This window comes from Syngnathus acus, chromosome 8 (genome assembly GCF_901709675.1).
Source record: "Syngnathus acus chromosome 8, fSynAcu1.2, whole genome shotgun sequence".
In the NCBI taxonomy this organism is placed as follows: Eukaryota; Metazoa; Chordata; class Actinopteri; order Syngnathiformes; family Syngnathidae; genus Syngnathus; species Syngnathus acus.
The window spans coordinates 3,439,137-3,459,470 of NC_051093.1; the positions used below are offsets into that span (position 1 = coordinate 3,439,137).

Here is a 20,334-nt window from a genome sequence, read left to right on the forward strand (position 1 = left end):
ATGCTTTTTTTTTTTTTTGGGGCACAAAGACCAGACTTTAGTGAAATAAAATTCTTAGTTTGTTTTGAGAAGGGAGTCTAAACTACAAACTGGAATACACGCGTTCTCAAAACTTTTTTAGTCACCTGGTTTGCAACCAGAAAAAGTAGCGCCGGCAACTTAAAGTGGAGATGATGGACGTGACGTGTCAGCGGTCCGACGAGCGCCTTCAGAGAGCAATGCTGGTGGCCTTTACAAGGATGTCTGTCTGCAAATCGCTCACTGGGCAAATATACACACACCAAAAAAGTCACCCCTGACTGGAGAGCAGGTTGTCCATCAGAGCACAGTGCCATTTTTTTGTTTGTTTGGGGTTTCCCTTGTACTATTAAAACATCCATCTTCATCAGGAAAATATAAGGGTAGAGATGATTTCATTAAAATAAAAAAAGATGCTCTGTCGCGCCGAATATGGCCAAGGGGCTGTCGGTTCCCCTTCCTTGCTTTTGCGACGTTTACACTACAAGGTAATGACTCCCATTCATCACTGTACTGTACTTATTAATGGCAACGCGTCTCCCCTCAAGGCTAAGCTGTAAAATAGCATAAACATCCGTCCAGGTATGACAGATGACTAGCTATGAAGCTGTGACCCCCCCCCCCCTCCAATTCTTTACAGGTTTAACATGTCAGATGAAGAACCACCGAGGGCTTCCTTTTCAGCGTGGGAAAGACTACAAATCATTTTTTTCTGGTGTTATACACGTATCGGTTATGCTGATTTTAATGATTACTGTATTTTCCGCCCTAAAAGGCGCACCTAAAAACCTAAAATTTTCTCAAAAGCCGACAGTGCGCCTTATAGGCCAGTGCGCCTTATATATGGATCAATTGATGAATTTGTTGATCCATACTGGTTGTACACAGTGCTCTGCCAAAATGTTTCAGTACGTTTTAGTACGACTAGTAAATTACAAGGTCGCATCGCTACCCAACATTACGGCAACTGTAGTCAGGGGGCGTCACCGAATAGCTGTTGTACCCGCGAGGCTATTTCATTTAAAAATAGGCTGCTCTGTTAATGTTTCGAGTAAATCTACGGATCGATGTGGAAGGGAAACATAGGTAAGTAGTACCAATGCGTTAGATCGAACTTTAGTCAGTTCCGATCATTTTATAGGAGATCGTTTGAGAAACGCGATTGTTTACACTTTGCTGAGGCTCATGGGAGATTGCGAGCTGAGGCTCGTGAGACTTTGCGGATGGCTAATGCTATTGCGATAGCTGCTATACGTACCAGGCTATTTCATGTCAAAATAGGCTGCTCTGTTAATGTTTCGAGTAAATCTACGGATCGATATGGAAGGGAAACATAGGTAAGTAGTACCAATGCGTTAGATCGAACTTTAGTCAGTTCTGATCATTTTATAGGAGATCGTTTGAGAAACGCGATTGTTTACAGAGGGCTCGTTGGTTATTGGCTAGTGGATGCATACCGCAACCCTAGTCAACCTCAGTTTGATGCAGTATAGCTTCTATTTTATGCGCCTTATAATCCGGTGCGCCTTATATATGGACAAAGTTTTAAAATGGGCCGTTCATTGAAGGTGCGCCTTATAACCCGGTGCGCCTTTTAGGGCGGAAAATACGGTAATTTGAGTATATTGGCCAAGACAATTTTTATGAAAGATTTTTTTTTTGTAAAATGTGCTTTGAATAATGCGTCATTCCAAATCTGTCCTATATGACGCCGTTTGGATCTTCCAAGTTCAAAAAAATATTTATCTCAAACATTCCGGGGTCCTCCTTCCTCTTGACCCCCGCTGAACACGTTCTGGACAAAGTCAGTTTCCGAACGACACTCCCTCGTCATCCATCCCGGCTGTTTACAAATCCCTCCTCAGCTAATTTAAAGCCACGCTCGCCCTCGTCACCTGTTGAACTTCACGTTGCGGGGACGTGGATCGGAACTGCCACGGGTCAGAGGTGACTGTCTGGCCCCTAACTTATCAAAGCTGTGTTTATTTAAAGTCTACGCGAGGACAACAAACAGAAAGGAGTGTGGGCGAGGGAGTCATTTTGAGGCAAATCCCCACTAAGGAATGGAGATTAGCCGTCCGCGCGTTTCGCATGCTTGTATGTATGCACGTCGTCGTCGTTGTCACTCCCAATCGTGCTGACGGTGGCTCGCGCTGCTCTGGAATACTGTAAGGCCAATTTTGTTCGCCACCTTGTGACGTGGAGTCAAAAGGCCCGGGAGCGAGGTCCGCTCTGGGAAAAGTCTGCCTTAATAGGCACTTGTTTGAGTAGCCGCAGATGGTAATTTAAACGCAACGTTATGTCTCTGTAGCTAGAATTATGCGGCTGCTGGAGAGTCCAAAAGATATGCAAGAGTCGGTACTGACAAGCATTATGGTTCGTCTGCGGTTACTCTCAGAATCCAAAACTGTTTGTGCTATTTGACAAAATTAAGCAGAGAGTAAGCTATGTTAGCTTATCATGCTAGCTGCTGGTAGGTTAGCTGTCATATTGTATACCTGTTTTAAAAACTGGGTACCAGTTGTTCACTTCCTGTTATAGTGTAGCTTTGTTGATTTGATGCTCCGCAATGTAATCCAAAAGTGAATCATCTCAGTAAAAGAAATAAATAAATAATGTGCAATGACCCAACTTGACCCGGCTTTGTTTTCCCAAGCGCCTGCCCCACACATGGTGTCAAGGATGGGCTCCCCCTGGTTTATTGACTCTGTGTGGCCTTAGCAATAAGCTATTCTTAAGGCAAAGAGGGAACTTTGTTACGGTGAAATACTACACGATGAATCTCAGCGGGATACTCTGCATTGTGATGTTTTAACGGTCCTTGTCTTTCTATGTCTCACTTTGACTGAGTACGCAGCTATGCTTGTTTTTCAAGTGCTTGGTAAATAAAGTTGAGTTGAAAGAATTCTTGAATGATACAAGTAGTCTCTTGGTCCTGTCATGTTCTGTGCCGGGTTTAACTTTACAGTGGTATAACCTGATGTGTATCAGGCAGGGAGGGGGGTGAAGGTCCAGGGTGAGGTGGCGTAGGAAAGGGTGAAACGGGACGGGCAGGCATAAGTTATCCTTTGTGAGCACGCGAGGAGGTAAATGGTAGACTGTATGCGGAACACGGCGTGTGGCCTTGAGGCTTTCCCGGGAGGTAGCGTAGCGTGCTGGAAACGCACGGACATCTACGGTATCTCGCTAACCCTAAATTCTGAGAACCAAGATAAGAACCATAAATAATGAAAACAAGGAACAGTGATGAACGGTTGGCCCATAAATTGAAAACCAAAAAGGGGACTAAGAATTTTAAAGAAACTATAATGAGATGATAATGACTTTTTTTTTTAAATTGCATTTTTGTCTCGAAGTGACAGAAGGGCATTTTGCTTTTCCCCTCTTTCCCTCCTTTTAAGCACTGTTTGTGTTTTAAGCGGACTTCGTTTTATACCCGTAATTGTTTTGGACGTCCACTTCTTCGTATGCGTAGGAACATGTGGTCTGCATTACATGATCCCCCAAAATAGAGAAACATTTTCCTCAATCCATAATGAATGCGGGATCATAAAAAGCTGAGTTTAATATATTTGTTGTCAATCATCCGCTTAGAATATACCCAGCCCGCATTTGCTGTATTCAAACAAGGTCAGTTTCAATTTTTGATACTGTTCAGAATCCTTTGCCTTCACATTCATTTAAATCAATTTACTCAAAAATTAATGTTTATTTTCCAAACTTACTTACTAATTAAGGCTGCAACTATTTTATTCATATTGATGATATTTGTCCGATCTTGGTAGCGAGGCCCCATCGAGTCCCTCGGCAGCCCGGCGCGGCCTTTCGGCACCTCGGAGCCCACAGAAAGAGCCTCTTTGTTGGGCCGGAGGGGCGCTCCTGACGTCCAGTCATGACCACGCTTCCATTAGCAACAGGCTTCCAAATAAGCGGCCATTGTGACGGAGCCTAATACCCGCCGCCACGTGTGTACTATTTACACAAGGAGGAGCAGAAAATTGTCCCTCCCATCGTGTCGAGACACAAGAGCACTTTTATAACTCCCCGCCGTCACGCACGCGAGCTTTTCAGCAGCTTGATTGACGGATAGACTCCACTGCAAATGTGAATCTCAAATGTGCTTTTCCTCCATTAAAATCAGTTGAACTGTCATTAATCACACAGCCTCCCAAAAATAGACAGCAGTCTATAATATTCAACTTGATAAAAATACAGTCATAATTAACTAAAATGTAAAATAAATGAAAAACTACTTTTGATCATTTTTTGCAAATGATAAAGAATATGTGCCTATAGCATTTGTTATATTGTCTGTCTACATAAGTTGCCCCACCATTTAAGTTCAATTTGTCATATTATTACTTTTTTCTCTTTTTTTCTGTTGTGCTGTTTTTACTTTTCAGTTAATTTGAGATGAATAGGGACACCTAAATAGGAGCCTGCAAACAGCCTTCAAACCAAAATGGAAGTCGCCCTGCGTGACTTTCAGTGCATGAGTTCTTGTAATTTCTTTCGTGGGTCTACTCACCATAGACATTCCGACCAAATTTCACATTGCCGAGTCAAATGAAACTGCAGAACAGTCAACTTTGACCTCAGTTGCAAACCAAAACAGCAGCACCAACACCCATAAACAGTCAGTGGAGACGTCGTAAATGAAAGGCTTGTGCGGTAATTTCTTTCCGACTCGGGTGTGTGATCGTTCCTGTGTTCAATGACGTTTTGTGTAATGCCACCCGTGAACACATTTTCTTTTTATTACACGGATTTGCAATGACCATTTTACTGCAGCTGTCATATAAACGCACATAAAAAAAAATGACAGACAGTGATGCATGGTGACATCATACTTGCAGCTTGCTTTTCTAGTTTTAAGTCTTTTTATTTTGTGGGTGTGTTTTGGAGCTCACTCCGGTGTTATTGCAAATTCTAAGCTCAACGAACAGGAGCTCATAAAAGAGCTGATGCTTAACATTTCTTTTAATACAAGAAGAAAAATTTAGGAGGATTTTGTGTGGGCGCGTCACGTGCTTGGGTGTGTTTTTCTCCCCGGAGGAAGCCCTGGTCCTTCCTTACTGGAAATCTGCCTAGGTGTTTCGTAAGCATGTGAAATACTTTATTTCCTCATTTTTAGGGACAGTACAATTCCTCCACACAAGGTAATAGTTGGAACACATCCTTACCTTTGTGGTCGATCAATTCTTTTCTGCCCTGAAGGATGACAGAGATCCATTTTTAATTAAACTTTCAATCTTGAGGGGACAAAATGCAGCACGACTCCTGCAGAGTGAAAGAAGATGTTTTAGATCACTTGTCAGACAGATTAAGGGAGTTCAAAGATGTGTTTTCAAGCGTTTTTCAACATGGTAAATTGGTTCATATTGCTACATTGAGCAGAAGTTGATTTTATTTAGATGCAGACAGTTGAACATCAATCACTACAGTGCACTCACAGACAGGATTTTCTCCCTAAAAATTTAAATTCTGGGGAGCTAACAAGTATGGGAAAGCTCTCGAAATAATGATATATTTGCCCTAAAAATAATGGCAAAGAAATAAAGTAGTTTCAAGCCATTTTACACAAGGCACCTAAACCTTTACCAAGCCATAATTAGTCTTTGGGGACTCTCGCTGCCTTTCCATAGTCACATTATCCTTGCAAATGCTTAACATTTTCAAGCTCAGAAACAATCATTGCAGCGTTAATGAAGCCAGTCATGAGGCTCCAATAATAAAAACTATTCCGAGCGGAAAAGCTCACTGGTAGCCAGGCCACATTTTTTATAGGGGTCACAACAATTGGGAGGAAAAAGCACACCTGATTTTTTTCGACGCTCCGCTGTAAGAATGTCAACACACGGGGGAAAGCCGGTGCCTCCCCAGGGGGTGGTCAGCGGGGCACAGGGCAAATGCCAGAACCTCTCACCTTTTGCCATAAATCCTTACGAGCCACTCTCCCGCTGAATGTCGCAGGAAGGTCAGGTGTTTAGGGCTACTGCCTGCCTGCTATTAGCTAGCTAGTCCAACTGCATGTTAGCACTAATGTGTGATTTTAGAGAACAGAAGTTTCAGTGACCACACTTGGCAAAAATATCTGGGAATAAGCGGGCTTCTGTGTTTGTGTGCCTTGATTCTGATAGAAAATGGAAAGGACGCATGTTGGGGTAATTGCCTATCAGTCACCACTGTAGAAACTAAACAGCCATTTAAAAGTTGATTTCTTGTATTGATGTCAAAACTGGTCATCGTGCTCTGCAGTGGACATATTAAATTGTTGTTTACCGCTATATGTGGGCGTCTTGATGACTAAAGATTCACAATCAATCACTATTCACCTAAATGTGCGACAAAAAATAGCTTCCAGACAATTATAAAAGCACATACTATAGCAAAATGTAGAATTAGCACTAGTACTTCTAGCTTGTAAGTGGAAACCAATTTATCTAACCAGAGATTAATCAGTTGGACTTGAAATGGCTGCATGAGTACAACTAAGTAGCCAAAAAGGTATTAGCAATAGCTCGCAATAGCTAGCAATAGGTCGCATTAGCTAGCAATAGCTTTTTACCGTGTCCAAAAAGCCACGTCCAAGAAACGCCATTTTCCTCCGCAGGTTTTTTTTCTTGTTGATGACGTGTCATTTATTCAACACGTTGGACGACGGCTCTGAGGAAGACTGGAGTGCGCAGTCGTAACTGACAGCAGCAGGTAACAACGAAACATTTCTTTCATTTGTCTGAAAATAAGAATCTAATAATAACGATTTAATGATGTACTGTCCAAAAAAAATGAAATTAATCCACAATTCCTCACCATCTTGCCTCACAGGTGGCCTGGTTCATTCCAAAAATGGCCCGGCTTTCAGGGTTCATGCTAGCAGCCTAGCACTTGACTGCTCAAGCTAAACGTTTTGGTTCTAGCGTTTTTATAATTCCAAAAGTTAAAATCAGGTTGCAAACCTCCCCATTGGTTTGGGCTTTCAGTGTAAATGTAATTAGCCAATTAAAAAATGTATTTTTTTATTTAAAAATATATTTTATTTTTGTCTTATTATGAACATTGATTATTTATTTTTAATGCATCTATTTAGCACTTAAATGACAATCAAAAAGTTCAAAGTTCAATTAACACATTACCTGTGATGTAAACAAAGGTTTTCCACTGGTGACATCTTGACTCTAAAACCGACTAATATGGGGAAAATAGTTTTGGAGTGATGGTCAGCAAGGGTGTGGAAGAACACCAGGGAATGAATCTGCGCTGTTTGGCTTGGCCCAGTAATGCATTGCACAGCAACTTACTGGCAATTTAGGGGCGTGTGACCACTGGTGGTCACCTGCCTAATGTCTCCACTTTATAGACTTTCTGTAGAGTGTGCATCTCAGCAGCTCTTCTAAAAAGGTATTCATAGTGTCTTTGGGGCTATTTTGTGGTTGTGTGTTCTGGACCATGAGTACAAAACCAAGATTGGCAAACCTTTACACTCAAGGGCCACATTTTATTTTTAAAATGGTGACAAGGTAAGACATAATCATGACTTGTGTATTGAAATTACTTTAAATGAAATTCAATGACATAACTTTTTTAATCCAATTACTTTAATAAACAATGCAGTGATTGATTAATGATTAATAAATGGCATTTCCATTCATTTCAAAAGATTATTTGAGATGTGTGGTCATTGTACGAACTAAACTTGTACCTCAAGTGATGACTATAACTTGGCTTGATGGGTGGGCTGGCAGTCCTGAAACTCAGCTATTTTTATGCACATATTAAAAAGTCAGTTTCCCTAAATATTTCCCCTTTAAAACATTGCCTGGAGGGATTTTACCCACCCTGTTTGTTTGGACCCCAGTAGCAAAGCCACGTTTCCACATGGCACGCACGATCCGCCAAGCCAACAGATGCCAGCAAAACCACGGAGACGGGCAGGGGGCAAGGGGTGACGTCGCTGATGTCAGCGTCACGAGCACGGTTTTTGAGCCCGACACCTCTTTGGGTGACACGCCAGGGCTCGGGGGGGTACGATCGCAGCGCAGTCACAGAGGACAAAGACGGCCTTCATACGGTGTTCATTCAGCCCTGGAGACCACTTCTGCTTTCGTGTGTCTGGAAGCGAAAAGGTGGCAGCGAGACGCCAACATGGAGCATGGCAGGTTATTTACAGACTTGACGTTTACTCAATGTTACACTGTCCTTCTTTAGTTCCGACCTGCGTGTCGAAGTGCAAATGTAGATATCCGTACTGGGTTTCTCTAATGACCGAGACAAGGCCACAACCTAGGCAAGCGACGCTGTCTGCTGTGAGGAAACGTCAGTGCCGAGATGACATGTAATTTAGTCTGGGGGCCGAGACCGGAGGCCCGACAAAAACAGCGTGTGGTCTTGTCATGTCAGCGTAGGGCTGAGCGATACAGCCTTAAAATTAAATATTTTTTTTTATTCAATATCTGATTTTAATATATTTAGGCTCCTTTAAAACAAAAAGCAACTGACAATGACATCATTTAACATGAGTATGTGTACAAGAATATGGCAGCTAGAGAGCTAGCATAATGCTAGCATAACAATCTACAGCACAGGTGTCAAACTCAAGGCCCAGGGGCCAGATACGGCCCGCCACATCATTTTATGTGGCCCGCGAAGACAAATTGTGCATCAAATTCGTTTGTCATTACTAGAATCGCAAATTGTCTTCACTTTTAATAATATCTTTTTTTTAAATATTTGACCAGTTTTTACTGGTCTGATTTGAAAACGAGTTTGTTTTGTAGCTTTTACTGTATATAATATGAGGTGCTCATACATTTATTTGGGTTAACAGTCGAAAGAAGCTATGACTACAATGCGGCCCGCGAAAAAAGTGATTAAAATGTGAAGAAACTACCAAATACCAAAATACAGGAATCACCCGTTAAGCACAAACTACTGGGCAGCAGCTATCTTAGCTCTTCCGATACCACCCGTCCATTTTTTTCTTGATCTTCGTCCATTTTGAGATGACCTCTGTTTATACGGAAGTGATGCATGCCGTTGGACGCTACTGGCCCGAAGCAGAAAGTCAAGTTACCGGTGTTGAAACACTGCCTGAGTCAGTCCAGCCAGCGTTCGGCACTGGAAACTGCCCACACGCACATCCTCGGTACAGACTGATAAGACTTCCTAACTTACTCAATGAGACCGCTATCACCTGCATATAAATAGCTCAGCTTGGAGGTTCTCAATGAGCACCCATCCAGTCACGTACTTCAAACCTAAACCTTATTGTTTAATATATGGCCATCAGGCGTGAATGGCTTCCATGAGCTTCCCATTCCACATGGTTTGACTTCAGCGCTATTAACAAGTGATTAATTATAAGCACTCAAGGTCGCTGAGGAGCTCCCGCTGTGCGCAGGGCGCCACATTTTAAGCAGCAGGCCAAAGTCGCCTCGTGTCATTTGACACCCAGTAGGTACCGTGTCATTAAATCCCCCCCAAAAAGCCATCAGGTCGCTTCCTATATTGCTGCTGAGGAAAAAGTTTTCTCCAATCTGTGTGCTGTAGTCGTGTAGTCGCAACGATTCAGCTTGTTGTATTTACTCGTGCACGCGAAGGGGGGGGGGGGATATTTAATACACGTCCCACTCGGAAAGAAAACTCCAGATATCAGCACAGCCGAGTGGCTGTTGGTTTAAAGCCGCATACATTATGTATGTCCTCGCACTGTACAAGTGCACACGCGTCCACGGGCTCCTATCATCATCGGTCCACTTGACAGATCTGCTTCCAAGGTGCGGGGGTCCCTCAAGGAGACCTCTACTCAATAGAAGAGGGGAAATGAGTCGTGACACTAATGACGCCGGAGGAGGGGAAAAACAGCTCCAGTATCCCTATATTTTTTCCTCCATCTATATTCTATAAATGTATTTATTTGTCCAAAAAAAAGTCAGGCTTGGTGCAATATAATAAGTGTATGTAATCTTATCTGAAACTTACTAAAATAGTAAAACATGCATAAAAATGACAAGCGTATGGCGGCTAGCCAGTGTGCAGCTAGCGCCAGAAGCTAATGTAGAAGTCCACCGCTTTGACTGGTGTCGCTTTATTTACTAGAAGTCTTGCGCGATTTGTGAAGATGTCATGTAAAACTCCAAGAATTTAGCATTGGAGCATATTTTTTTGCAAGAAATCTGGACAAAGTCAAATTTGATTCCCATTCAAAAAGACAAATCCCTCGTTAAAATCAGCCAATAAAGCGACAACAAATCAAGCCCAACCGCGTTGACTGCCGTCTTTAAAATGACGAACGAGCACCGAAAGGATCCAATGAATATTCAGCTTGTTACGCGCTAAATGTGTAGCCAGGTCTCGCTGCGAGGTTAACGCTTTCCTCCATTTCGATTTTAGTAGCCAGCGGGGAGGCTCGGGGGCTCGCGGCAGACAGTTCGGCGCTGCCAGTCCCGAGCAACGTTAACCCGACTGTGCTGCTCGAGGGGGGTTTCACACCCGAACGCCACAGGGCCCGGGGACGTCAGGGTCTTGTTCGTCGGAGGACCCCCTACGGCGCCTGTCCGAGTCTCAGCTGTGCCTGCCGCCGGTGCGCCTGTCAAAACAGCCGGCTCGTTCGAGTGAGCGCTGCCTCTGACAGTGATAAATGGCCTTGTCTATCCAATATGAATTTTGGAACCGCAAGACTTACAGTCCACCGTGACTTTATTTGTACAGTGGCACGGATTAGACAACACAGAATCCAAAACCTTCTGCTCTAAAACTGTAAGGAAAGAATTCTCAACGGTGCTCCTGAAGGGAACAAAATGCCGATAGTTTGTTTTTTAGAATGAGGACTGTTTGATTTCAGTTGCCTTGATGGTGATAAGAAAACTGAAGCCTTGTGACACACGCACATCTTGTCAGTCTCAGGAAGAGCTCGTTGGGTTGATGACAAGGCAGGGGTGGTCAGAAAAACCTTCTGCCTGAGGCCCCAGCGTGCCCTGGGGGCTTCCTGTTTAGCAGGACAAAGCCACCGTGTATCGGGCCTACCATCCCCATGTCAGACCCGTATCGCCTCCCACTCCGGCCCCACATCCATCCCCACCTACGCAACAACTTTGATTCGCGGCCAAAGCAAACAGTTCAACGGCGAGGATCTGCCACAGTGCCGGTTCCCATGGCGACGGCACACGAGGGCACTGGATCGGACTCGATGATTGGAGCGGACAAAGAGGCCGATTCAGAGACGTGGCAATGGATGGCCGGCAGAATTCAGATGGAAATAAAAACAACAACAAAAACAAACGACGGTGTGCAAAAACTTATCGCTTTCAATCAACCGAGTGATATTAACATGTGCTGTCACTTGAAGCAGGCGTGCTGGACAGAAAAACGTTTGTGTTTCAAAGTTTGTACGCATGGATTATGATGTCATTCCTTGATGTGATTTTTAAAAAAGTAAAATGTTGACAGTGCGTAAATTGTAAAATGTGGGCTGCCTATTTAGCACAACTGACTCGTAGAAATAGTAGTTCTATAGATAACTAGCTAGCTAGCTAGCCAGGTAGCTAGCTAGCTAGCCAGGTAGCTAGCTAGCTAAATAGATAACTGGCCCGGTTAATTTTATTGACATAAATGTTGAATGTTTTATTTGAATAGATTTTTAAGAATAGTTTATCAAGATTAAAATTAAATGTATTGCAGTAAAAAGTTAAATTTAAGGTGTGATTATTTTGCAAAAGTTAAATATGTTACGCTTTCTAAATGAATGATTAAAGAACAGGAAGTTATTATTACATTTCAATTAACAAGTGCACCCATGTTTTGATTGTCATTATTTAAAAACAACAGGATTCAAACTTTTTAAAAAAGATAGCAACATGAGATGCTATGTAAAATTATGACTGCGGTCATAAAAATACACTTTTAGTAACCAACTTGATTGCTCCCTTTATAGCGAGGAAACGCTTGAGGAGATGTCTAAAGTTCGTAACACATCCAGAGGGGCTTCTGTTGTCACAAGGCCATGTTTATTTCTGTTTTTAATTTGGCAAAATGATTCCCATCTGTTAAAAGGTTATTGTTGTGCTTGTTATAAAAACGCTTTTGCCAGAACCGTTGATTAATTTGAACGTGGTCTGCGGACTCGTGCCCCCGCCGGCCAATTATCATAATCCCAGGCTGTTTATTATTATTTTTTACTCCGCTGCCATTCCCGACGCCTCGGCAAAATCACGGATCATTGCGCCAAGTAAGTAGTCATAGGATAAGAAAAACACAGAAATAGTCCAATCACTTCACTTCTGCGCTAATTTAATGAATCAGCCGATATTTGTGTTTCTTCATTTCGCTGGAGAAGACGCCTCATTCATCATTGACTCAGTCGGCATGGATTACTCCTCCCTATGTGACTGATTAAATCCTGCAATCTCCCGCACATCCTAAAATTCCTTTGGCTAGCGTTTCAGATACTGTGGATACATTATTGGGTGGAATAAACGTCAATCGATACAGTACTGATTGGTGCTGATGTCACTGAAAAAAAAGTTGAAGCTTCTGATGAAGAAAATGAGTGAATAGTGACACATTGTCAAACTATAAACATAAAACAAGCAACCACATAGCGTTGCCTTAGAGCTGTCATTTTAGCTTAATGCTAACAAACAATGCTGGCTAACTAATAGCTGTCATTTTAGCTTAATGCTAACAAACAATGCTGGCTAACTAAGAGCATCTGTGTCACGGCTTTTAAAAGTGCAGCAGCTTATGTAGGTCAAAAATATACAATGAGACACTGGTATATAATTTAAATGATTTCTTAGAGACGACATTTACACAACACAATCATCCGGTCAATTTTCCTTGCTGGAATTGAACAGTAGCACAGCAGGAAATTGAATTTCCTCTGGCCCTTTAACATGTTGGATAATAGCCGCTCCCAGAAGCCTGCTCCTGCCTGACCTCCACCTCCACTTCCACCTGTTTTGGTCGCACGGCCTGCCTCGTGTCACTCACCTCGTAACGCTGACAACACCGCCACACCGAGTGTAAATTACCGCATTCACCCGCTCGGTGTCCTGGTTAATAATCCCGAGCGAGTGGCAACGCGGGACTGCTCCGTACGCCGCGTGTACGTCTCTGTGTCAAAGTTAATAACGCCTCACTTTCCCAGGTTGTGCCCAATTCCCCAGGCCAGGTTGCAGGATCACCCCGTCAATACAATAAATTGTTTGTTTGCAGAGCTCGAGGACAATTTGCTGGGAAATTGAGAAGGAAGAAAAAAAATCAATGTGGTCATTGTACTGCTATCTTGAGAATAACCACCCAAAAAACAAAACAAATGTGTTTGCAAAACCAGGACACATAACACCAAATAAATGTTTGAAATAGAGCCAGTTCCCGCTTCCAAAGTTCCGGTCAAACACCAAACTCGAGACTTTGGTGGCCTCTGAATTTCAACACCTTACAGTAATTCAAAAGTTACCTTGAATGCTAGCTGCACTTCGAAAAGAATAATAATAAACTAATCAGAGATAGATATCGTAATGACAGCTATCCAGTTTTCCGAGCATTAAGTGGCATTAGGGCCAAAACAAAAAGCTCAATGCAATTGCCCTGATTTCAATCCACAGCCTGTCAACTGGATTGTGGAATTGGATAATAACGTGGCACATCTGATATATGAACTGTAACTCATAGCTTATTAGATGTGCTGAATTTAACACCGAATCGAGGCCATTTAGTTTGAGCAGGCCATTTACTTTGAATTGAGAAGAGTTTCTGGGAGGGGGGGGCTAGGTACTATTTTATTGTGCATAAAGATATCTGAATATAGTTTATGGACAGAAATCCGCAAATGAACGGCGACCGTACGATATATTAACGGAACGTTTTTGATTTCGCTCCCCTGCTGTTGGATCACAAGTCACACCGGGGCCACGCGAAGCTTTTTAGTCGTAAATTGCCGAGAACGGTGTCAAAAGCCCGTCGAAACCGCCTGTGTGGTTTGTGAAATGGACCTCCTCCAGCGCCATGTTTTTGGAATCGCTTCCAGCTGCTCCACGGCCACTAATGGCACCTCGGGCCCGCAGTGCTGTTTTAGCACTGGCCAAGTTTTGGGCTCCAGAACCCCCCGCCATACACACACACACACTTGACAGCATCCGAATGATGAACACAAAAAACACAAACATCTTCATAAACTACACGTAAGCCCGTGTCACGGCGGGTTAATTTGTTGTGAAATGGCGTCAAAGTTTAAGAACCTCTCAGGCTTTTTTTTTCTGAGGGTATCGGTGAAATCTGGGAGAGTGAGAGAACCACTTGATAACCTTTCAACCCTCAGACGTACAAATAGTCAGTCAGTGATTTTGTGTCTGGGAGAGTGCAGGATGATAAAATGACTGAAGGGAAAATTCTTTTGTAAAAGTGATCTGCTCTCTAATGTCAGGATTACACAATTACACTGTAAAAATATTTTTTATTATTTTGGGAGGGGCACCAAATCAGCCTAACAAAACCAAGTTCACTTCTACTAATGTACTGAATTGTCTTACTCGTGAGGACAACACGCATGTGGATCTTAAAGTGTATTCAAGGAAATAACTATGCTCACACGTGCATGCAGTATGTTGGCCATTTCTGTTGAGCCATGCAGGCCTGGTCAGATGTTAATTATCGCATGGAGCGTTTTCCTGAGTCTGGCAAAGAGTTGTGGACTGTTCAATGGAATGCCTTCTGCAAATCAAACGCTGTGAAGCTTGTTGAAGATGGAGCTAGACTGCCACCAACAGATCAAAGGTGGTACTGCAAAAGAGGAAAAGCGTTGAATGCTGAATGCAGTCATTTATGTAACATTAGTTCATGATTGTTTACATGCTACATGAATGGTGTTGAAGCTTTGGATTTTTTTTAAAAGTCTGTGATGGGGGCTGGTTGCATTTATATATTGGCAGAATTGCGTTGACGTATTCGTTCCTCGTAGCGGGGTACTGACGAGCTGGACTGTTGATAGATTCACCAAAAACAGAAGGTGAGGATACACAGCTTCCTCCCTTGGAGATTTATACGCCGATATCCAGATGCCGGACACGCCGTACGTGAGTATTTTCAAGCGGCTCGGCTAAACACGCCAAGTCGGACGACTTCCCGTCAGGCCGTCATCGCCTCTCATCCATCCATCCATCCATTTTCTGAACCGCTTAGTCCCCACGGGGGTCGCGGGAGTGCTGGAGCCTATCCCAGCCATCATCGGGCAGTAGGCGGGGGACACCCTGAACCGGTTGCCAGCCAATCGCAGGGCACACAGAGACAAACAACCATTTGCACTCGCACTCAATCCTAGGGACAATTTGGAGTCTTCAATCGGCCTACCAAGCATGTTTTTAGGATGTGGGAGGAAACCGGAGTGCCCGGAGAAAACCCACGCGGGCCCGGGGAGAACATGCAAACTCCACACAGGGAGGGCCGGAGGTGGAATCGAACCCGCACCCTCCTAACTGTGAGGCGGACGTGCTACCCAGTGCGCCACCGAGCCGCCATCGCCTCTCAATGGCCGACAAATAGTCCGTCGACGGACTGCGTTGGTGTCGACAACCTCTTCCACATCCCTGCTCGCGACTTGTTCTGGTGTTTGTTAATAGAAACTTGCTTGCTGGAATACGAGGCACCGAGAACTCCTGTTCAACGCTCAATAACTTCTTTTAAATTGGAAATATCAAATTAAATAGCAAATCTTTTTTTTATCCAACTCATCAAAGATGGCGAACATATGTGAGGGAAAGTACCGCCATTTTGTGTACAAATGTAGAAATATGAATATAAGCAAATGTGTTGTGTGTGTGACGTCAATTTAAGCTAATTTCAAAGATAACGATTCCTATATGTTACTGAATATACTAATTCGATCAATTTGAAAATGTTCATAGGTTGCCTGACGACCCAAGAACGAGGGAGTTCTTGCTATGAATCACTGATAAGCGCTGGTGGCGAGCGCATGTTACACTGGCCCAAGATTGCCGACACTTTGTGTTTGACTAGATCAACATAAGAAGAAGAAACGAGATTTAGAGCTGCCCTGCCATGAAGTTATGATCAGTTAATCATGACCAAAGACACAGAGATGGATGAGTCAGAGCGGGCATCACGGGATGTAAAGCAGGCCCCGCATTCAACACGCAAATTCTCCTAATATAAAATAATAAACAGTAGAAGATTGATGCTCGGTTGTACGTCACCTCCCCGTACAATGTCAAATTCCTAAGGCCCTTGTCTTTTGTCTGACTTTTCTGAACAGGTTCTGACCCCAAAATATGTTCTGGAATATTTTAACATGTCATCAATAATTATACATATTTTAAAAATACTGGACGTAATTTAGAAATGATTCATCAAGTATTAAATTCATTAATAATATTAAAAAAGAAACATAAATCTTACATGCTCGTGGCGTTATCTATTTATATCAGACTAATTTATCTATCTTTATTTATCAAAATTTAATTTCACTGCTGTCAATATGCATTTTAGATGGTAGGCCCGTAAACAATCGCTAATTACACCTGAACCTCCTGTTATCGCCAGCAAAATATCCTGAAATTCTAGATGCATGCGAATGAGCCCGAAGGTGATCGCGCGATCTTTACATATACAATTTGGAGGCCCGTCACAACGACCGTTGCGAGCTAGCGTAAACAGACTATTATTCATAGCCAGGAGCATTACTTGAGTTCATGCACGCCTTCACATCCAGCTGGATGAAATGTGGATGCTAGCCTTAAAATATTGCTGCTGTCTCGCAGGTTAAAATTTTATACAAACTTTTTTCTGAAACTCTTAGGGGCACAAAATTGATCCCTGTGGCACCCCCATAAAGAATCCCTGATCATTAAAAAATTTAATCATGGCTGGATTCAATCATTTCAACGATAAGTCAAACCTTACATATTCAACACCGGTTGAGTACCGTCGCCAGTTTCACATTTCGCCGTGTGGATAAATACACAAGCGGCTGTTTCTAGGTTGCATTGGAGCTCTTAATGGCCCAGGTTGCTTATTTTTACCCCGCACTGCTCGAAGAGAATATGAATTGTCTCGGGTTCACACAGGAACTCACCTCAGACGAAGGGGGAGGTCGGAAGGGGGCGACGGGGCTCAAGGTCGCTCAGGTTTGTCTGCCTGACACTGTCGACATAACCCCCCAAACCACTCCACAATCTGTGGAATTAAATGGAGGATAAATATTATCGAGTGCAACCGGAGAGGCTGTTGTGTATTTGTGCTGTGTAGGAAGAGAGGCAGAGGGAATAGCAGGGGTGAAAGGTCAAGGTGAAGAGTGACATTGCCATCAGAGGTTCTCAAAATCGGTTGGTCCAAGGAAACATTACAGGGGGCAAGTTTTCACAAGGACCCACATAAGGTCAGTTATACATAACCACCCCCATTTGAATTAAAAAAAATGGAGAGAAAAAAGTCATCATGCTTTCATTATAATTTATTTGGAGAGGTCACTTACCTCTAAGTACAGCTCGCTGCAGAACCACGAGGGTGGAGCTCCCCCAGAAATAGTCCAGCCCACCAGACTCAATGCCTCCCACCAGATCCCTGTCTCACAGACTTCGACAGCCAGGCTGCTCCCAAGTGGACGGAGGCAGGTGCTAATCGCTGGATTGAAAAGTGAGTGACTGATTTGATTGACTGATCTGATTGACTGAAGTGACGTGAATTAAGAGGCTGCTCGCTGACTTCAACTTAAAAGCATAACATAACATAAACATAATTAAATGCTTAAAATGTGTTCCTACACTGACTTCAACTTAATAGCTGTAACATAACATAGACATAATTAAATGCTTAAAATGTGTTCCTACACACGTCAGTAGGTCCACATAAGCATTAAGTTATTTTTTAAAATGTTTATCATGCAATGTGTGGTAAACGTGGCTGTAAATAAAATTGCGGTACATGGTAGCGTAGCTAGTATGGTAGACTTTCCTAGTGTACTTTAGCACTAAAAAAACTAAAACTAAAATGTGTTCAGTGTGTTTTGTGATAAATTCTAGTCACCTTTTTCCATATTAAAATTCTGTGCTTGTGTGTGTCTTTGACCTGCACAGATGCATCAGACAATACTACAAAGAGGGCAGATCCCCTTCAGCAGCTTCCACTGCACCTTTTGTAAAATTCTATTGTCCGATTTTTACAAGGTTAGGTACCATGTAGAAAACTGTGTGTGTGTGTGTGTGTGTTTAGAATGTATGTTTAGAACTGTATGCACCCTTCTGTGCTTTGCATGTCTTAGCCTATCATTCCTTCCTATAACCTTCAATCAATGTATTGTGGCATCACAAGCGGCCAAGTGGTAGAGAGCTGCTGCATCCCTGACAAGATGGTCACCGCATACACTACACTTCCCAGAAAGCCTCAGTGCTCTGACAGGTGTAGGTGGTTTGGTCCCTTGATTAAGGCAGCGGATAGGAGAATGGTTTTCATTAAATATCGAGGTCAATGTAGGAAGACGTTCCCGTCACCTTCCCCACCTGCACCCGCAGCACGGACAGCACCATCTCCATCATCACCTGACCTCTGGCAGTAATACTGACACGAATAGTAACCAGTAGTACTGATAGTCGATGTAACTATAGTGTTGTTTACTCATTGTTTTTGGTTATGTTGTCTTTTATTGTTCTGTTTAGTTTATTGATTAATGTAATGTTCATTAATGTAAAATAAAGTTATCAATACAGATGTTTATCTTAAACATTCGGTCATTTATTTATCTTCAACATGACTTATCATCACTAAGGCTGTATGTTTAATACAAATAATTTATAACTGTTTAACCCTTTTGTTTTTGAACTATTATTATTTTCAATAAAAATAAGCAAATATTAAAAAATGATTATTTGCTTGACTAGATTGTAAATCCGTTCGTTTGCAATAAAGTCAAATAAAAGAAGTTGGCGGGGCTGTCTTTGGTGGAATGTGGGCGGGATTGCTTCTGGTGGGCTTGAATGTTTTTGGAGCAGCGCCACCCAGTGGCTCTGTAGCGAGCAGCCTCTCCTTACTAGCATTCCAGTTCTTTTTAGTGAACTGAATCTTTAGAATCAGTTCACTCAAAAGATTCGTTCAAACGAATCGTTCAACGAATCGTCCCCCTCCCCCCCACGCACACAAACACACACTGATCAATGTTCCCTCTAATTTTTCATGTATCTGGGCATACACACGAGCTCCCTGAGCAAACTGAGGACTACTGTGAGCAACATCAGATACGCACGCTTTATTTTTAAATAAGTAATTTGGTCCACTTAAAAAAAGACAAAAATCTGAAAAATGGGATGTGTAGATGTTATACCAGGTGAGACGGATGTCCAGGTCAGCGTGCTTGAGCTTAACCACGCAGTAGTGGCGCGGGGGCACCATGACCATGGGCACGGGCGCGAACAGAACCCTACAAGAGTCACATGGCGTGAGCAAAACTGAGGGATGTCAGCACACGGGCGTGCCCTCTCACCTTTCATTGTCCAGGCGGCTGTACTTTTGCGGGCCAATCTTGAGATGGGCGGCGCAGGTGTTCTGGTCCAGCACGTGAATGTAGTGGTCAGGCGGGATCCGGATAATCTGCGGAGATGTCAGGGACAGATGACGCAGACCGAGGTGCAGACCGAGGTGCAGACAAATGAATTAATGTGTCCGCTGGTGACCACACCAGGCGGCCAGCACTATGGTGCTCCGTGATGTGACTGCGATGATGGAAAAAATGCCCCCACTTCACAGAGGAGGTAAAGTGTGGCTGAACAAATTTTTGGCTCTGATGACTGGTACACTCGGTGACATACGTCAGATGTTGGCAGGAGCATGCTCTCTAGTACAATTGCAGGCGATTGAGGAAGCAGCAGGCACAGCGAGACTGGGGAGGGAGGTGCCCTTGCCACAAGTAGCAGCGCCCCTGTTTGAAAACATTAAATTGACTTTCCCACAACCCACCGACTATGTTTCCTTATGATGTGAAAATGTCACCAGCACAACATTATGTAACGTGTGGAAAGTTGGATTGAAACCACAGGTCGCCATCCGGCTCTCTCGCCCGAGGCAGAGGTGCTCATCCGGACGGCGCTAGTGGATGGACTTCCGCCAGACGTGAAGAAGCAGCTAATGTCAGACCCTGACATTCTGGTTTGTGCCGAAGCACGATTTAAACGTCATCTTTGGCATCGCTGCAGAACGTTCACTGAGTCACAAGCTAAAGTTGAGAACGAGACAGGCGCATTACAAAACAGTTGTTGAAATTACAATTGGGAAAGATGCATGGGGAAGCTAAACAGTCAAAATCACAGAAAA

The 20,334-nt window shown here is 43.2% G+C and overlaps 2 long non-coding RNA genes across 6 annotated transcripts in view; one reads left to right on the plus strand and one right to left on the minus strand.

Annotated features, from left to right (window-relative positions):
* The window catches only part of LOC119126401, a 65,575-nt gene extending 60,271 nt beyond the window's left edge, over positions 1-5,304 (minus strand). For all 4 annotated transcript variants that reach the window (XR_005098645.1, XR_005098646.1, XR_005098644.1 and 1 more), the window contains exon 1: positions 5,202-5,304. This is a non-coding gene — a long non-coding RNA (uncharacterized LOC119126401). The remainder of the gene's footprint in view (positions 1-5,201) is intronic.
* Positions 5,305-14,655: 9,351 nt separating this feature from the next.
* Positions 14,656-18,738, plus strand: LOC119126400. Of its 2 annotated transcripts, XR_005098642.1 has the most exons (4): positions 14,656-15,092; positions 15,921-17,410; positions 17,498-17,667; positions 18,108-18,738. It is a non-coding gene; the product is annotated as an uncharacterized LOC119126400 (long non-coding RNA). The 2 variants fall into 2 exon arrangements; XR_005098641.1 differs by having other exon boundaries at positions 15,921-17,667.
* Positions 18,739-20,334: the final 1,596 nt, after the last annotated feature.